Source organism: Gopherus evgoodei, unplaced genomic scaffold, assembly GCF_007399415.2.
Source record: "Gopherus evgoodei ecotype Sinaloan lineage unplaced genomic scaffold, rGopEvg1_v1.p scaffold_69_arrow_ctg1, whole genome shotgun sequence".
Taxonomy (NCBI): Eukaryota; Metazoa; Chordata; order Testudines; family Testudinidae; genus Gopherus; species Gopherus evgoodei.
The window spans coordinates 475365-493306 of NW_022060090.1; the positions used below are offsets into that span (position 1 = coordinate 475365).

The 17942-nt window shown below is 45.9% G+C and overlaps 2 protein-coding genes across 4 annotated transcripts in view; both read left to right on the forward strand.

The window, feature by feature from the left end:
- Positions 1-17942, forward strand: part of LOC115643738 (zinc finger protein 660-like) — a 579185-nt gene that overhangs the window by 452792 nt on the left and 108451 nt on the right. The window lies entirely within an intron of this gene.
- The window catches only part of LOC115643735 (zinc finger protein 135-like), a 62182-nt gene that overhangs the window by 40539 nt on the left and 3701 nt on the right, over positions 1-17942 (forward strand). For 2 of the 3 annotated variants that reach the window (XR_003998362.1, XM_030547731.1), the window contains exon 1: positions 16343-17659. The exons of the other annotated variant lie outside the window; for it this stretch is intronic. The gene's annotated coding sequence lies outside the window, so the exon portion shown is untranslated. Of the gene's footprint in view, positions 1-16342; positions 17660-17942 lie in introns of those variants that run through there. 3 annotated transcript variants of the gene reach the window in all.

Genomic DNA, 17942 nt, shown 5'->3' on the forward strand with positions numbered 1-17942 from the left:
TCACTAGTGGAGTCCCTCAAGGATCGGTTTTGGGACCGATCTTATTTAACCTTTTTATTACTGACCTTGGCACAAAGAGCGGGAATGTGCTAATAAAGTTTGCGGATGACACGAAGCTGGGGGGTATTGCTAACACGGAGAAGGACAGGGATACTATTCAGGAAGATCTGAACCACCTTGTAAACTGGAGTAATAGAAATAGGATGAAATACAATAGTGAAAAGTGCAAGGTTATGCATTTAGGAATTAATAATAAGAATTTTGGATATACGTTGGGGGCGCATCAGTTGGAAGCGACGGAGGAGGAGAAGGACCTTGGGGTACTGGTTGATAGCAGGATGACTATGAGTCGCCAATGTGATACGGCTGTTAAAAAAGCAAATGCGATTTTGGGATGCATCAGGCGGGGTATTTCCTGCAAGGATAAGGAGGTGTTAGTACCGTTATACAAGGCGTTGGTGAGACCCCATCTGGAATACTGTGTGCAGTTCTGGTGTCCCATGTTCAAGAAGGATGAATTCAAACTGGAACAGGTTCAGAGACGGGCTACAAGGATGATCCGAGGAATGGAAAAACTGCCTTATGAAAGGAGACTCAAAGAGCTTGGCTTGTTTAGCCTGACCAAAAGAAGGCTGCGGGGGGATATGCTTGCTCTATATAAATATATCAGAGGGGTTAACGTTAGGGAGGGAGAGGAATTATTTAAGTTTAGTACTAATGTAAGCACGAGGACAAATGGGTATAAATTGGATATTAGGAAGTTTAGACTTGAAATTAGACGAAGGTTTCTAACCATTAGGGGAGTGAAGTTCTGGAACAGCCTTCCGAGGGAAGTAGTGGGGGCAAAAGACTTTCCTGGCTTTAAGACAAAGCTTGATAAGTATATGGAGGGGATGTTATGATAGGATTGTTAATTTGGGCAATTGATCTTGGATTACCACCAGATAGGTCTGCTCAATGGTCTGCAGGGAGATGTTGGATGGAATGGGAACTGAGTTACTGCAGAGAATCCCTTCTTGGGTGCTGGCTGGTGACTCTTGCCCACATGCTCAGGGTTTAGCTGATCGCCATATTTGGGGTCGGGAAGGAATTTTCCTCCAGGGCGGATTGGCAGGGGCCCTGGAGGTTTTTCGCCTTCCCCTGCAGCGTGGGGCACGGGTCGCTTGCTGGTGGTTTCTCTGCAGCTTGAGGTCTTCAAACCAATTCTGAGGATTTCAATAACTCGGTCCTGGGATAGGGATTGTTATAAAATTGGATGGGTGGGGTTCTGTGGCCTGCCTTGTGCAGGAGGTCAGACTAGATGATCAGATTGGTCCCTTCTGACCTATGAGTCTATGAGATACCAGCACTATACTCATGCAAATAAAGTGGTTTTTCTGGTTTACTTTACATTGAAAAAATTAGCTAGGAAGAAAGGGAAAAAGGCACTGTTGCTAGGCAGACCCCAGGAGGCAACAGAGCCTGCAGTTCAGAAGATAAACACCGGAGGGTACCCCAACACAAGAAAACAGGAACCATGCCTATCAAGACAAAAATGGAGGCCGAAGAACAAATCAAGAAGGTGAACACAGGCGAGAACTGGAAAAAAGACTACAAGAGATGGAGCTGAGGGAAAGAGAAAAAGAGGCTACCCACAGGAGAGAGTTGGAACTCCTGAGAGAAACCCACCGACAGGCCATGGAATTAGAAAAGGCTAAGCAACATGCTCCAGCCAATCCTAACAACCCTTCGCTAATTATGGTTCCACATCACAGAAAATTTCCCATCTACAAGGCAGGTGATGACACCAAGGCCTTCTTGGAAAATTTTGAAAGAGCCTGTCTTGGGTACAGCATCCCTGAAGACCAGTACATGGTAGAATTGAGGCCACAGCTCAGTGGACCTTTAGCAGAGGTGGCAGCTGAAATGCCTAAGCAGCAAATGAACGGCTATAAACTTTTTCCAACCAAGGCCAGATACAGAATGGGGATAACCCCGGATCATGCTCGTCGGCGTTTCAGAACCCAAAAGTGGAAACCAGATGTGTCATTTCCCAAACACGCCTACTACGTTGGGAAAAATTATGAGGCCTGGATATCAGGACACAATGTTAAAACCTTGGAAGAACTGCACCTCATACAAATGGAGCAGTTCTTGGATGGTGTTCCTGAGGACATCACACGGTACATACAAGATGGAAAACCCAAAAATTTCGCTGAGGCGGGGGAGATTGGAGCCAGATGGATGGAAGTGGCAGAAAGCAAGAAAGCTACAGTCAAGGGGAACGAATACCCCAGTGGGCACACCGACCATAAACCCTACAACCGAGGACAGCCAAAGACCCCACATACAACCCAAGTAAAGCCACAGACACACTATTCTTCCACCTCACCAGTCTCCAGTAACTCACCTCGACCCAGTGACCCATCAGATGGAAGATGCTTTAAGTGTAATGAACTGGGACATATCAAGGCCAACTGTCCAAAGAATGCCATCCGAGTGCAGTTCATTACACCACCATCACACAAAAGATCCCCAGGCCCAGATGCCTCTCAAATACCCTTGGAGCGAAGGGAAAATTTGAGAGTGGGCGGAAAGAAGGTTACTGCGTGGAGAGACACAGGGGCACAAGTGTCAGCTATCCACCAATCCTTCGTAGACCCCAAATTCATCAACCCCAAGGCCCAAGTGACAATTTACCCCTTCATGTCACAAATTGTAGACTTGCCTACAGCTGAACTGCCTGTCCAGTACAAAGGCTGGTCAGGAATGTGGACTTTTGCAGTCTATGACAATTATCCTATCCCCATGCTACTGGGGGAAGACTTGGCCAACCAGGTGAAGCGAGCCAAGCGAGTGGGAATGGTTACACGTAGCCAAACCAGGCAAGCTTCCAGACCCATTCCTGTTCATGAGCCGTCCACAGACGCCCCGTCTGTGTTACCAGAGACCCAGACAGAGGTAGTGGACCCGGATTCCATGCCTACCACTGAAACAGCCACAGCACCTCCAGTCCCAGGCCCGGAACTGGAACAGCAACCAGCACCAGCAATGGCAACCACATCTTCAAACTCAATGCCAGACGGCGCCAGCGAGCCAGAACTGGCAGAAGCAACATACAGCCATACCCAAAAGGCTCAGCCCAAGCCTGAAATACCCTCAGGTGCACCAGCGGAGAGCGGTTCACCAGCAACGGAAACCACCCCATCACCTACATCGCTTCCAGAGGGACCAAGCCCAAGTCCACAGTCTGAGGAAGAACTGGTGACCCCAGCCTCAAGGGAACAGTTCCAGACTGAGCAGGAAGCAGATGACAGCCTTCAAAAAGCTTGGGCGGCGGCACGGAGCACCCCACCGCCTCTCAGCTCCTCTAACCAATCCCGGTTTGTTATAGACCAAGGACTTTTATACAAGGAGATGCTTTTTGGTGGACACCGGGAAGAATGGCAGCTGCAAAAACAGTTGGTGGTTCCAACTAAGTACTGGGGGAAGCTCTTAAGCTTAGCCCATGATCATCCCAGTGGTCATGCTGGGGTGAACAGAACCAAGGACCGGTTGGGGAAGTCCTTCCACTGGGAGGGGATGGGCAAGGATGTTGCCAAGTATGTCCGGTCTTGTGAGGTATGCCAAAGAGTGGGAAAACCCCAAGACCAGGTCAAGGCCCCTCTCCAGCCACTCCCCATAATTGAGGTCCCATTTCAGCGAGTAGCTGTGGATATTCTGGGTCCTTTCCCAAAAAAGGCACCCAGAGGAAAGCAGTGCATACTGACTTTCGTGGACTTTGCTACCCGATGGCCGGAAGCAGTAGCTCTAGGCAACACCAGGGCTAACACTGTGTGCCTGGCCCTAACAGACATTTTTGCCAGGGTAGGTTGGCCCTCCGACATCCTTACTGATTCAGGATCTAATTTTCTGGCAGGGACCATGGAAAAACTGTGGGAAACTCATGGGGTGAATCACTTGGTTGCCACCCCGTACCACCATCAAACCAATGGCCTGGTGGAAAGGTTTAATGGAACTTTGGGGGCCATGATACGTAAATTCGTCAACGAATACTCCAATAATTGGGACCTAGTGTTGCAGCAGTTGCTGTTTGCCTACAGGGCTGTACCACATCCCAGTTTAGGGTTTTCACCGTTTGAACTTGTGTATGGTCATGAGGTTAAGGGGCCATTACAGTTGGTGAAGCAGCAATGGGAGGGGTTTACGCCTTCTCCAGGAACTAACATTCTGGACTTTGTAAGCAACCTACAAAACACCCTCCGACACTCTTTAGCCCTTGCTAGAGAAAACCTAAAGGATGCTCAGGAACAGCAAAAGGTCTGGTATGACAGACATGCCAGAGAACGTTCCTTCAAGGTAGGAGACCGGGTTATGGTCTTGAAGGCGCAACAGGCCCGTAAGATGGAAGCATCATGGGAAGGGCCATTCACGGTCCAAGAGCGCCTGGGAACTGTGAACTACCTCATAGCAGTTTCCAATTCCTCACTAAAGCCTAGAGTGTACCATGTTAATTCTCTCAAGCCTTTCTATTCCAGAGACTTACAGGTTTGTCAGTTTACAGTCCAGGGAGATGATGCTGAGTGGCCTGACGGTGTCTACTACGACGGAAAAAAAGACGGTGGCGTGGAAGAGGTGAACCTCTCAACCACCCTGGAATGTCTGCAGCGGCGACAAATCAAGGAGCTGTGCACTAGCTTCGCCCCATTGTTCTCAGCCACCCCAGGACGGACTGAACGGGCATACCACTCCATTGACACAGGTAATGCTCACCCCATTAGAACCCCACCCTAACGGGTGTCTCCTCATTCCCAAGCTGCTATAGAACGGGAGATCCAGAACATGCTACAGATGGGTATAATCCGCTCATCTACCAGTGCATGGGCATCTCCAGTGGTTCTGGTACCCAAACCAGATGGGGAAATAAGCTTTTGTGTGGACTACCGTAAGCTAAATGCAGTAACTCGTCCGGACAATTATCCAATGCCACGCACCGATGAGCTACTGGAGAAGTTGGGACATGCCCAGTTCATCTCTACAATAGACTTAACCAAGGGGTACTGGCAAGTACCGCTAGATGAACCTGCCAAGGAGAGGTCAGCATTCGTCACCCATACGGGGGTGTATGAATTTAATGTCCTTCCTTTCGGCCTTCGAAATGCACCCGCCACCTTCCAGAGGCTGGTAGATGGTCTACTAGCAGGACTGGGAGAATTTGCAGTTACCTGCCTCGATGATGTGGCCATTTTTTCAGACTCCTGGCCCGAACACCTACTACACCTGGAAAAGGTCTTTGAGTGCATCAGGCAGGCCGGACTAATTGTTAAGGCCAAAAAGTGTCAAATAGGCCAAAATAGAGTGACTTACTTGGGGCACCAGGTGGGTCGAGGAACCATAAACCCCCTACAGGTTGCTAGCATCCAAGGTGGATGCTATCCAAAAGTGGCCTGTCCCAAGGTCAAAGAAACAGGTCCAATCCTTCTTAGGCTTGGCCGGGTACTTCAGGCGATTTGTGCCACACTACAGCCAAATCGCTGCCCCACTGACCGACCTGACCAAAAAGACCCAGCCAAATGCAGTTAAGTGGACTGATGAGTGTCAAAAGGCCTTTACCCAGCTTAAGGCAACGCTCATGTCTGACCCTGTACTCAGGGCCCCGGATTTTGACAAGCCATTCCTAGTAACCACAGATGCATCTGAGCGTGGTATAGGAGCAGTTCTCATGCAGGAAGCAACAGATCACAACTTCCATCCTGTCGTTTTTCTCAGCAAGAAACTGTCTGAGAGGGATAGTCACTGGTCAATCAGTGAAAAGGAATGCTACGTCATTGTGTACGCCCTGGAAAAGCTACGCCCATATGTTTGGGGACGGCGGTTCCAGCTACAAACTGACCATGCTGCACTAAAGTGGCTTCATACGGCCAAGGGGAACAACAAGAAACTTCTTCGTTGGAGTTTAGCTCTCCAAGATTTTGATTTTGAAATTCAGCACATCTCAGGAGCTTCTAACAAAGGAGCTGATGCACTCTCCCGTGAGAGTTTCCCAGAATCTAGTAGTTAAAAAGTGTTCTTAAAATGTAGAAGTCTGTTAGTTATATACATAGTGGTATATGTAAAGGTGCATGTGTTGTATTAATCTGTTTATTTTAAAGTTCTAGAAGGAAATCACTGCCAGTGAGCTTCCCCACTGTCTGCAATTTGGGGGGCGTGTCATAAACAGATAGCTAAGGGTTAATGTCTCTTTCACCTGAAAAAAAAAGTAACCTGAAGCACCTGACCAGAAGACCAATCAGGAAACAGGATTTTTTCAACTCTGGGTGGAGGGAAGTTTGTGTCTGAGTTCTTTGTCTTCTGTCTGCCTGTATGCTCTCTCAGTTATGAGGGGATTTCTATTTCCTGCTTTCTAATCTTCTGTTTCCCAGTTGTAAGTACCAAAGATCAGATAGGGATTTATATGTTCTTTTGTATTTACATGTCTATAGTTGCTGGAGTGCTTTGAATTGTATTCTTTTTGAATAAGGCTGTTTATTCATATTTCTTTTAAGCAATTGACCCTGTATTTGTCACCTTAATACAGAGAGGCCATTTGTATGTATTTTTCTTTCTTTTTTATATAAAGCTTTCTTTTAAGACCTGTTGGAGTTTTTCTTTAGTGAGGAACTCCAGGGAATTGAGTCTGCAGCTCACCAGGGAATTGGTGGGAGAAAGAAGTCAGGGGGAGATCTGTGTGTGTTAGATTTACTAGCCTGACTTTGCATTCCCTCTGGGTGAAGAGGGAAGTGCTTTTGTTTCCAGGACTGGAATTAGAGAGGGTGGACTCCCTCTGCTTAGATTCACGGAGGTTGCTTCTGTGTATCTCTCCAGGAGCACCTGGAGGGGGGAAGGGAAAAGTTTATTTCCCTTTGTTGTGAGACTCAAGGGATTTGGGTCTTGGGGTCCCCAGGGAAGGTTTTTGTGGGGACCAGAGTGCCCCAAAACACTAATTTTTTGGGTGGTGGCAGCAGTACCAGGTCCAAGCTGGTAACTAAGCTTGGAGGTTTTCATGCTAACCCCCATAGTTTGGACGCTGAGGTCCAAATCTGGGACTAAGTTATTGACAGCTCCATCTCCTGAATCAGTCTGTGGCTAGTAGGTGTGTGATGGCCCTGCTGGGAGAGAGGAGGGGCTCTCTCTTTGTTCCCTCCCCCTGGTGTTTCCTGGATGCTCTGAGCAGGGTGAGGGTGGGACTCTGACTGCAATCCACCCAGAGTTTCTGTTTGCCTCTGTCAGGGTATAATTCTCCACTCTGAACCTTAGTGTCCAAAAGATGGAGTACCAGCATGAATTCCTCTAAGCTCAATTACCAGCTTAGTACTTGTAGTGCTACCACCAAACAGGAATTCCAGTGCCTGGTACACTCTGGTCCCCCCAAAATCTTGCCCAGGGACACCCAAGACCCAGACCCTCTGGATCTTAACATAAGGAAAGTAAACCCTTTCCCTCACTGTTGCCTCTCCCAGGCTTCCCCTCCCTGGGTTACCCTGGAAGATCACTGTGATTCAAGCTCCTTGAATCTTAAAACAGAGAGGAAAATTCACCTTCCCCCTTCCTTCTCTCTCTCCCTCTCAGACTCTCCCTGAGAGAGAAAGTAATTCTAACACAGAGAGAAAATAACCTCTCTCTCCCCCTTCCCTCCTTTCTCCCCACCAATTCCCTGATGAATCCAGACCCCGTCCCCTGGGATCTCACACCAAAATAAAAAAAAAACAATCAGGTTCTTAAACAAGAAAAGTTTTTAATTAAAGAAGGAAAAACAGTAAAAATTATCTTAGTAAATTTAAGATGGAATATGTTACAGGGTCTTTCAGCTATAGACACTTGGAATACTCTCCCAGCCTAAGTATACAAGTACAAATTAAAATCTTTTCAGCAAAATACCAATCTGAACTCCTTCCACCCAAATACACATTTGCAAATAAAGAAAACAAACATAAGCCTAACTCAGCTTATCTACCTAGTACTTACTATTCTGGACATATAAGAGCCTGTATCGGAGAGATTGGAGAGAAACCTGGTTGCACGTCTGGTCACTCTCAGAACCCAGAGAGAACAACCACCAAACACAGCACACACACAAACTTCTCTCCCTCAAGATTTGAAAGTATCCTGTCCCCTGATTGGTCCTCTGGTCAGGTGACAGCCAGGCTCACTGATCTTGTTAACCCTTTCCAGACAAAAGAGATATGAAGTACTTCTGTTCTATTAACTCTTACTTATCTGTTTATGACAGCCTCCTGTCCCCCATGTATAGGGGGGCTATGAGTGGGGCAGCAGTTACTGAGTTTTGGACTCTCGCTCTTTCAGGGGCCGGTGACCTTCGAGGAGGTGGCTGTGTATTTCACCAGGGAAGAGGGGGCTCTGCTGGACCCCACTCAGAGAGCCCTCTACAGGGATGTCATGCAGGAGAACTATGACACTGTGACCTCGCTGGGTAAGGGTTCTTGTCCCCTCTGTTCTTGGAAGGGGAAAAGAAGAGAGATGGTTCACGCCAGTCCCCGATGCCACCTCTACTCTGCCCTGTTTCAGCATCACCCCAATATGCCAGTGACACACACACTACCAGAGACCCTCCCCTGCTGCAGAACACTTTGGGAACAGAGCACAGGAGTCGTATCACACAGTGTCAAATATCTCCTGTTTGCTCTAGTAAAACTGAGGGTTAGGTGCAGCATAATCAGCAGAAGCTTCCTACCCCTGACCTCTCAAACCCTGAGCCTTCTCCACCCAGACCACAATTATGCTTCGGGTGTAACGAGCAGGCTGCTGGAGTCAGAGCTGCTGGTCCAGTGTTACTTATCACACAGACAGTCCGTGTGTCCTTGAATGCTGGCTGGGGGTACCCAGAGAAGGAAGTTCAGTGGCGGATTTAGCGTTAGTGGGGGCCTGTGCTCAGCTCCATTTTAGGGGTCCCTCCTTGGGACCCAGGCAAGAAAAAGAACATTCTCTCATTTCTCTCTCACCTCCATTTTTCATTTTTTTTCTTCATTCTCCTCCTATAAGTAATAGGAAGTGAATGTGGGTAAAGTGAGGTACCTTGATTGTTTTTGTAGTCTGAATTTTCCACAGACCACTTGAAAATCGCTGAGCGTCTCATTGCACCACCTAATGATCTTTCCAAATATTGTTTGTACTGTTAGCTAACTATTGTGAAGCACTTTGGATAAGAGCCCTTTATTAAAAAAAAAATTAATAACGTTGGAGTACAGGGTCTGGCCAGGAGTTAATGTGTGGGAGGGGGCTCAGGGCTGGGGCAGGTGGTTGGGGTGTGGCGCGCTTACTTGGGACAGCTCCTGTTTCATGCAAGCAATGCAGGTGGGGATATGGGGGGGCAGGAGTCAGGGTTAGCTGGAGGCTTCTGGGAGGGGTGCAGGAGTCAGGGTTTGGGGGTGTGTGAGGGGCATGGGGCTGGAGAGGGAAGGGGTTATGGGTGGTTTCAGGAATCAGGGAGGGCAGGGAACTGGAGTGTTTTTGAGAGGAGTGAAAGAGAAAGGGCTGGAGTGTGAGAGGGGGTGCAGGAGTCAGGGCTGGAGGTGCAGGGTCTGGGAGGGAGTTAGGGTGCAGGAGCAGGCTGGAGATTGGGGTACGGGGTCTGGCCAGGTTTTAGAATGCAGGAGGGGGCTCAGGGTTGGGGCAGGACATTTGAGTGTGGAGTGCTTACTTGGGGCAGCTCCCATTTGTGCGAGGGATGCAGATGGCAATATGGGGGGTTGTGTACAGGAGCTCCCATATTTGGTGCTCAGAGTAGGGGTGAGGATGTGGGGGGGGTGCAGGAGTCAGGGCTGGGGTCCTGGGTGGCTCACAGCAGGGGGTTGGAGGTATGTGATAGTGGAGTGCTTTGTAAAGCAGTGAGCAAGCCACCAGGAAGGTTTGCAAACAGGGCTGTTAACAGGTAGTTTTGTGAGGGATTTTGGAAGGGGAGTGGGAAGGGGGCGAGGTAATCTTGCCATTCTTTAAAACGTTTAAGCTATAATACAAACTTCTTGATTGAAACAAAACCCCTGTTGTTAACCTAGGTAGCTATAAGAGAGACTGCAGGCAGAAGCAGCAAAGAATCCTGTGGCACCCTTATAGACTAACAGACGTTTTGGAGCATGAGCTTTCGTGGGTGAATACCCACTTCCTCAGATGCACCCACGAAAGCTCATGCTCCAAAACGTCTGTTAGTCTATAAGGTGCCACAGGATTCTTTGCTGCTTTTACAGATCCAGACTAACACGGCTACCCCTCTGATACTTGCAGGCAGAAGCCCAGCAGCAGAGTGGGGGCTATCCTGTTTATTGCTCTCAATGTAACATGTATGATTACCTGCCCTGTGGGCGGGTGGCATATGTGTGCATTCGGTGCAAAGAACTCCTGGCCCTCAGAGACCGCATGGAGGCTTTGGAGGCCAGAGTGATGGAACTGGAGACGCTAAGGGAGGCAGGGAGATATGTTGATGAGGCTTTCCGGGACACTTGTAGATTTCTCCCTCCTCCGGTCAGACAGCCACTGCGCTGTTGAGGAGGATGAAAGGCCCAGAGAAGGAGAGCAGTCTGTGGGAGCAGAGGGAAATCTTCCCATAATTGGGACCCTCCCTCCAGATGGTGTTGGGGTAACCTCTTGCACTGAGGTTACCTTGTCAGCGGAGGGAACTGCAGGCATTAAGAAAAGGCAGCTGTTAGTAATGGGAGATTTGATCATTAGAAACAAGGATAGCTGGGTTTGTGATGACTGGGAGAACCGTACGGTGACTTGTCTGCCTGGTGCAAAGGTTGTTGATTTCTCGAGGCTTCTCGATAGATTTATGTGTAGTGCTGGGAGGAGCCGGTGGTCATGGTACATGTAGGCACCAATGACTTAAGGAACAGTAGGTGAGACGTCCTGGAGGCCAAATTTAGTCTGCTAGGAAAGAGACTGAAATCCGGGACCTCTATGGTGGCATTCTCAGAAATGCTTCCAGTTCCACACACAGGGCCAGGTATGCAGGCAGAGCTTCAGAGTCTCAATGCGTGGATGAGATGATGGTGTGGAGAGGAGGAGTTTAGATTTATTAGTAACTGGGGAAACTTTGGGGATGGGGGAGCCTATACAGGAAGGATGGGCTCCACCTAAACCAAAGTGAAACCAGACTGCTGGCACTTAACATTAAAAAGGTTGCAGAGCAGTTTTTACACCAAGAGATGGGGGAAAGCCAATGGCTGCAGAGGAGTTCATGGATGGGACAGAGACTTGTCTAAGAGAACAATCTAGTGATAGAGATTTTTCTAGTTTTAGTCAGGAAGAGAGGCTGGAAGAGGATAAAATAGGGGCCAGATCAGATGAGAAGCATTCACACACACAAAAATCAGACACATCAGAAAAGGGCAGACAAATAAACAATGACAAGTTTTTAAAGTGCTTGTACACAAATGCTAGAAGTCTAAATAATAAGATGGGTGAATTACAGTGCCTTGTGTTAAAGGAGGATATTGACATAATAAGCATCACAGAAACCTGGTGGAGTGAGGACAATCAATGGGACACAATCATTCCGGGGTACAAAATATATTGGAAGGACAGAACGGGTCGTACTCTGGGGGAGGGGAGGGGAGTGGCACTGTATGTTAAAGAAAATGTAAACTCAAATGAAGTAAAAATCTTAAATGAAACCGCATGTTCCATAGAATCTCTAGAGATAGTAATTCCATACTCTAATAAGAAAATAACAATAGGGATCTATTATCAACCACCTGTCAAAGACAGTGATAGTGAGGATGAAATGCGAAGGCAGATTAGAGAGGCTATCAAAATAAAGAACTCCATAATAGTGTGGGATTTCAATTATCCCCAGATTGACTGAGTACATGTCACGTCAGGACAAAATGCAGAGACAAAATTTCTAGATACTTTAAATGGCTGCTTCATGGAGCAGCTGGTAGAAGAACCCGCAAGGGGAGAAGCAGCTCTCGATTTAGTCCTGAGTGGAGCACAGGATCTAGTCCCAAGAGCTAACTATAACAGGACTGCTTGGAAATAGTGACCATAATGTAACAGCATTTTAACATTCCTGTGGTGGGAAGAACAGCTCAACACTGTGGCATTTAATTTCAGAAAGGGGAACTATGCAAACACAAGGGAGTTAGTTAAACAGAAATTAAAAGGTACAATGACTAGAGTGAAATCCGTGCAAGCTGCATGGACACTTTTCAAAGACACAATATTAGAGGCCCAACTTAAATGTATCCCCCAAATTAAAAAACACAACAAAAGAACTAAAAGAGTCACTATGGCTTAACGACCATGTAAAAGAAGCACTGAGAGATAAGGCATCTTTTAAAAAGTGGAAGTCAAATCCTAGTGAGGTATATAGAAGGGAGCATAAAGCACTGCCAAATTAAGTGTAAAAATGTAATAAGAGAAGCCAAAGAGGAGTTTGAAGAAGGGACTAGCCAAAAACTCAAAAGGTAATAACAAAATGTTTTTTAAGTACATCAAAAGCAAAAAGCCTGCTAAACAACCAGTGGGGCCACAGGATGATCGAGATGCAAAAGGAGCCTTACAGACGATAAAGTCATTGCAGATAAACTAAATGCATTCTTTGCTTCAGTCTTCATGGCTGAGGATGTTCGCGAGAGTCCCAAACCTTTTGTGGGTGACAAATCTGAGGAACTGCCACAGATTGAAGTGTCAGTAGAGGAGGTTTTGGAACTAATTGATAAACTTAACTGTAACAAGTCACCGGAACCAGATGGTATTTACCCAAGAGTTCTGAAGGAACTCAAATGTGAAATTGGGGAACTATTAGCTATGGTTTGTAACCTGTCCTTTAAATCGGCTTCTGTACCCAATGACTGGAAGATTGCTAATCTAACGCCAATATTTAAAAAGGGCTCTAGAGGCGATCCTGGCAATTACAGACCGGTAAGTCTAACGTCCGTACCAGGCAAATTAGTTGAAACAATAGTAAAGAATAAAATTGTCAGGCATATAGAAGAACAAAAATTGTTGGACAAAAGTCAACATAGTTTCTGTAAAGGGAAATTGTGTCCTATTAATCTGTTAGAGTTCTTTGAAGGGGTCAACAAATGAGGGGATCCAGTGGACATAGTGTACTTAGATTTCCTGAAGGCCTTTGACACGGTCCCTTACCAAATGCTCTTACATAAATTATGTTATCATGGAATAAAAGGGAAGATCTTTTCATGGATTGAGAACTGGTTAAAAGACAGGGAACAAAGGGTAGGAATAAATGGTAAATTTTCAGAATGGAGAGGAGTAACTAGTGGTGTTCCCCAAGGGTCAGTCCTAGGACCGATCCTATTCAACTTATTCATAAATGAGCTGGAGAAAGGAGTAAACAGTGAGGTGGCAAAGTTTGCAGATGATACTTGTGATGATGCGGTTCTTGCAGGACCCAACTAAGAGTGCCAGTTCAGGACAAATTGCTTAAAACAGGGCAGTTACAGCCGAAGGCTGGGGTTTTTCCTCCTCTAAGGCAAACCAAAGCAGCCAGACAAAGAGGATGTTGGTTTCACCCCACTGGTTAACCACAAGTCACACAAGCAATTCCCTTAGACACTCCAGTCTTCCAGTATCGCCAGCAGTGCCACTCGTCCTGAGGATGAATGGTAATGAAAACCAACACCCCAATAAAAGAAAAAGTTTCTCTCGATCCCAAGGAATCAAGTTCCAGACCCAGGTCAATATACACATCAGATCTTACCCACAAATCATGCTGTTGCCAATCCTTTAGAATCTAAAATCTAAAGGTTTATTCATAAAAGGAAAAAGATAGAGAGGAGAGCTAGAATTGGTTAAATGGAATCAATTACATGCAGTAATGGCAAAGTTCTTAGTTCAGGCTTATAGCAGTGTTGGAGTAACCTGCAGGTTCAAATCAAGTCTCTGGAGTACATCCCCCTCTGGGATGGGTCAGTCCTTTGTTCAGAGCTTCAGTTTGTAGCAAAGGTCCTCCAGAGGTAAGAAGCAGGATTGAAGACAAGGTGGAGATGAGGCATCAGCCTTTTATAGGCTTTTCCAGGTGTAAGAACACTTTTATTGTCCAGCACACTCCTGAACAATGGGAGCTCATATGAAATCTGTTATTTCATCAGTGGAAAATGCCATGCACCAGCCTTTTTATTCCAAATGGAGTTTCCAACACACTTTAATCCAAACACACTGGTTAGATAAAAAAAAGGAAACAAAATTATTGACTACAGAAAAAAAAGATTTTCAGTGACTACAAGTAATGAGGCATAAAAGTCAGAATTGTTTACAAAAGAAATGCAAGATAAAACACAAGCTAATGTTTCACTTAACAAGCTAAAACGGGTTTAAATCAAACGTTTCTCTCACCATCTGCTGAGACAGGCTGGTTTTCCTTTCAGCCAGGACTCCCCCTACCCTGCCCCTGCCGCCCACATTCAGTTCTTCAGGAGTTGTCATGAGCAGAGGGAAAGGGGAGAGAGAGATAGTCTCATGCATTTTCCTCATCTCTTTTTATAATTCAGTCCTTTGTACTAGAAATCACTTCAGTTCTCAGCTGAGTCATGGTGACAGGCTGTCATAGATACGAACTTCAGGTGATCCCTGTGATGAAATGTAAATGTCTTCTTCACACCTTCCCCCTGGTGGAGAATGGCTATTTGACCAACTGCTTGCCTTGCTGTCTCTGAGGAGCTTAGGGTTAGGGTTGTTGCCAGCACAGATAGTGCCCGAGGCCAAGCAACAGCGGTTTGTGGGCCGGAGTGCGTAGCGCCAATGAACACACCAGGGTGCAGAAGCAAGCAAAGTTTATTTGAGATTTTAAAGCGGTGCTGGGAGAGTTGGCACACCTCAGATCCAGCACACCTACACAAGCGGCTTTTCCCTTTTTATAAGTTTTTTTTCCTTCCTCCCCCTCCTTTCCCTGTAGTAGTTACATTACGCAATCTTGGCTGCAGAAGCTCGTTAGTAATATTCCCTTCTGCAAGTTATCTTGTAGGCCTTATCACTACTGCTTTAGACTGGTTTGAGCTGTGCTGCAACTGATAACTTACTGTTACACATTTAATTTCACAGCTGCTAGCTTTCTAAATTAAGTAAAGTTCAACATGGAGGAGCTTTGGTTCACTGAGGCCTAGAACAGGGAGGCTTCATCGACACTCGTGGCCTTCCACCCACCCAAGTTACCTAGGGTTCTGCCTAGTGACACCAACAGGGTTGCAACTTTTTCAGTAATTTCATACCGTAAAATCTTATAATTTTACATACAGTGTTGCTACACAGTTTAACAGGAGGCTATTCAGTAGATTGTCTTTTAAAATGATACCTCACAGTAATAAATGAAGGGGAGGGGCGGGATCTCCCTTTTATAAACACCTAGCCAGCCAGTTGGCTGTAAAATCCCTGTTGGTGTCTGTTCTCTGCTTGCTTTACCTCTAAAGGGTTAACAAGCCAACAGGGTTTAAAAAAAAAAAGTATTGGGCACCTGACCAAAAGAGCCATTGGAAAGGCTAGAACTTTGTTAAATGGGAAAGTAACTTTCCCTTTGACTGTTGTTTTCCGGAGAAGATGACGCGGAGTAGCAATGCTGTGTAAGGCTTGAAGCAGGTATGAAAATTCATCTTCCATACCTAGAAGAAATGATTTGGCTGGAGAATGTTTAGACAGACACAATCAGGTTTATTTTTTTATTTTGGCTTTTGAATCTCCTCTGTGCTATCCCAGATGCTTTTGTTTGCTTGTAAGCTTCAAGCTGAACCCGAAAGAAAGCTATTTTGGATGCTTACAAAAATTTTCTTTGAAGATCTAGCAAAAGCCTATGTTCCAGATGTATTGTTTTCCTTTTCAATTTTAATAAAATTTACCTCTTTTAAGAACAGGATTGGATTTTTGGTGTCCGAAGAGGTTTGTGCATGTGATTTGATTATCTGGTAGCCACAGCTAATTTCCTTTGTTTTCTTTCTCAGCTCTTTCCTGGAGGGGAGGTGAAAGGGCTTGAGGGTGCCCTAGAGGGAAGAGTTCTCAACTGCTCCTTCCTGGGTCTAAGGGTTTGGGGTTTTTTTGCATTTGGGTGGTGGCAGCATTTACCAAGCCAAGGTCAGAGAAAAGCTGTAACTTTGGGGTTTTAATACAAGCCTAGAGTGGGATAAATTAATTTGTAGAATCCTGGCGGGCCCCCGCTTTCTGCACTCAGAGTGACAGAGTGGGGATTCAGCCCTGACACATACTATGAACAAAATTGATCATAATTTTCTAGAAGAGTGAACATAGAGGAACAGACTTGCACAGTGTCTGTGTGTTCCCAACATATGTGTGGGTATTTCAGTCCCTCACAAGCAAAGTGTTCGGCATCTTCAAACACCTGAGGAATCGGTCCTGGGAATGCACTGGTTTATTAAGTGACACTATATGGAATTGAGAGACACTTTATATTATTATTTTATTATAAATACCAATATGATGAAATTGCAATAAATCGTGCTAGATATGCCATGTAAGGTGTCAATGAAAATATTATGATTTTCCAAGTATGATGATCTTGTTTCTAGCTTTGTATTGTGAGTTACAGATCTGTAAGGTATATCTGTATTCCAGACTTGTGTAGTGTTTCTGAGTGACACCCCCAGACATATTGGCATCAGCGCTGCCCAGCCTGTTGGATGGCCCATCCAGGGTCATCAGCCATACAATAAACCCATTGAAAGGATTAAGGGGATACACCTATTGAGTCAGCAAGACATGCCGGGGTTTGCCTGTGTACTGAGACCTCCAAGGCTTTTCCATGCCATGTGCTGTGAAGCTTGTGTTTGGGACACAGGAAGTACAAGCCACTTGGCAAAAGGAATGTAAAGGGCAGCTGCATCATCTCCATTTTGTCTTCAATCCCTCTTCCTACCTCTGGAGCAACTTCTCTACAAACAGAAGGCTTGAACAAAGAACTGAATAATGTGGATGTGTACCAGGAAGCCTTTCAAGCCAGAAACTCCCCAATACTGCTAAGAACCAGATACATTCAGAAATAGATATATCTGATTGCTTTCCCATTTAACAACTCCCTTTTTCTTTCTTTCTTTTATAATAAACCTTTAGTTTAGATGCTTTCTTGCTTATAAACCTTTAGTTTAGGTGCTAAGGATTGGCTGGCATTGTAGTATTTTGGGTGAGATCCAAACCCATACTGACCTAGTAATGTGGCTGACTCTGGGGTCAGAAGAACACTGTTTATGTGAGCAGAGTTTTTAAATAACCTCTCACTGTCCTGGACCTACATGCTGATTGGGAGTCAGAGAACTAGAATGCAATAAAGGGGGCTGTGTGATTTCTTCTTTCAGTTTCTCAATAACCATCATGGGGGATCAGAAGCAAATTTGGTGACTGGTCAGTGAGTTTAACTTCCTTGTTAACCACCAATTTTGGGAGCATGTGCTCTCCCTTTTTCAGCCTGCCCTGATTTTGGCCTTTTAAGTGAGGACTGCCCCAGGCACACTGGGTCACACTAAGCACTGAAGTTAAATTAATAGTGTTTTTATGACACAGTCATATGAAATCAACTGAACTCCTTTGTTTTCTTTCATCTGAGCAGGGTTTCCAGTTTCCAAACCTCATATAATCTCCCAGCTGGAACAAGGAGAAGAGCCATGGGTCCCAGACCTCCATGGTTCCGAGGAAAGATGGATCCTGAGAGCTCCCCGCACAGGTGAGGAAACAATAAACGAACTCAGAATCTGTAAGTGCCTGAAAGAAACATCTGGGATGCCCTGTAGAGCCCTTGGGAGGTCTCTCAGTTCATTATTGTCCCTAGGAGGGGTCGTATCCTTAGGGTAAACATAGCTCATTGCTTCCTGTAGATCCTAGCAGACACCAGGCCATGGCTTCCTTCCTTCCCCCTGCAAATTTGGATGGGATATGAAGGCCCAATTGATCCTCTCCTCTCTCCTATTTAGGGAAAGAGTTTGGAGGAGTTCAGTTCTTGTTTTTAT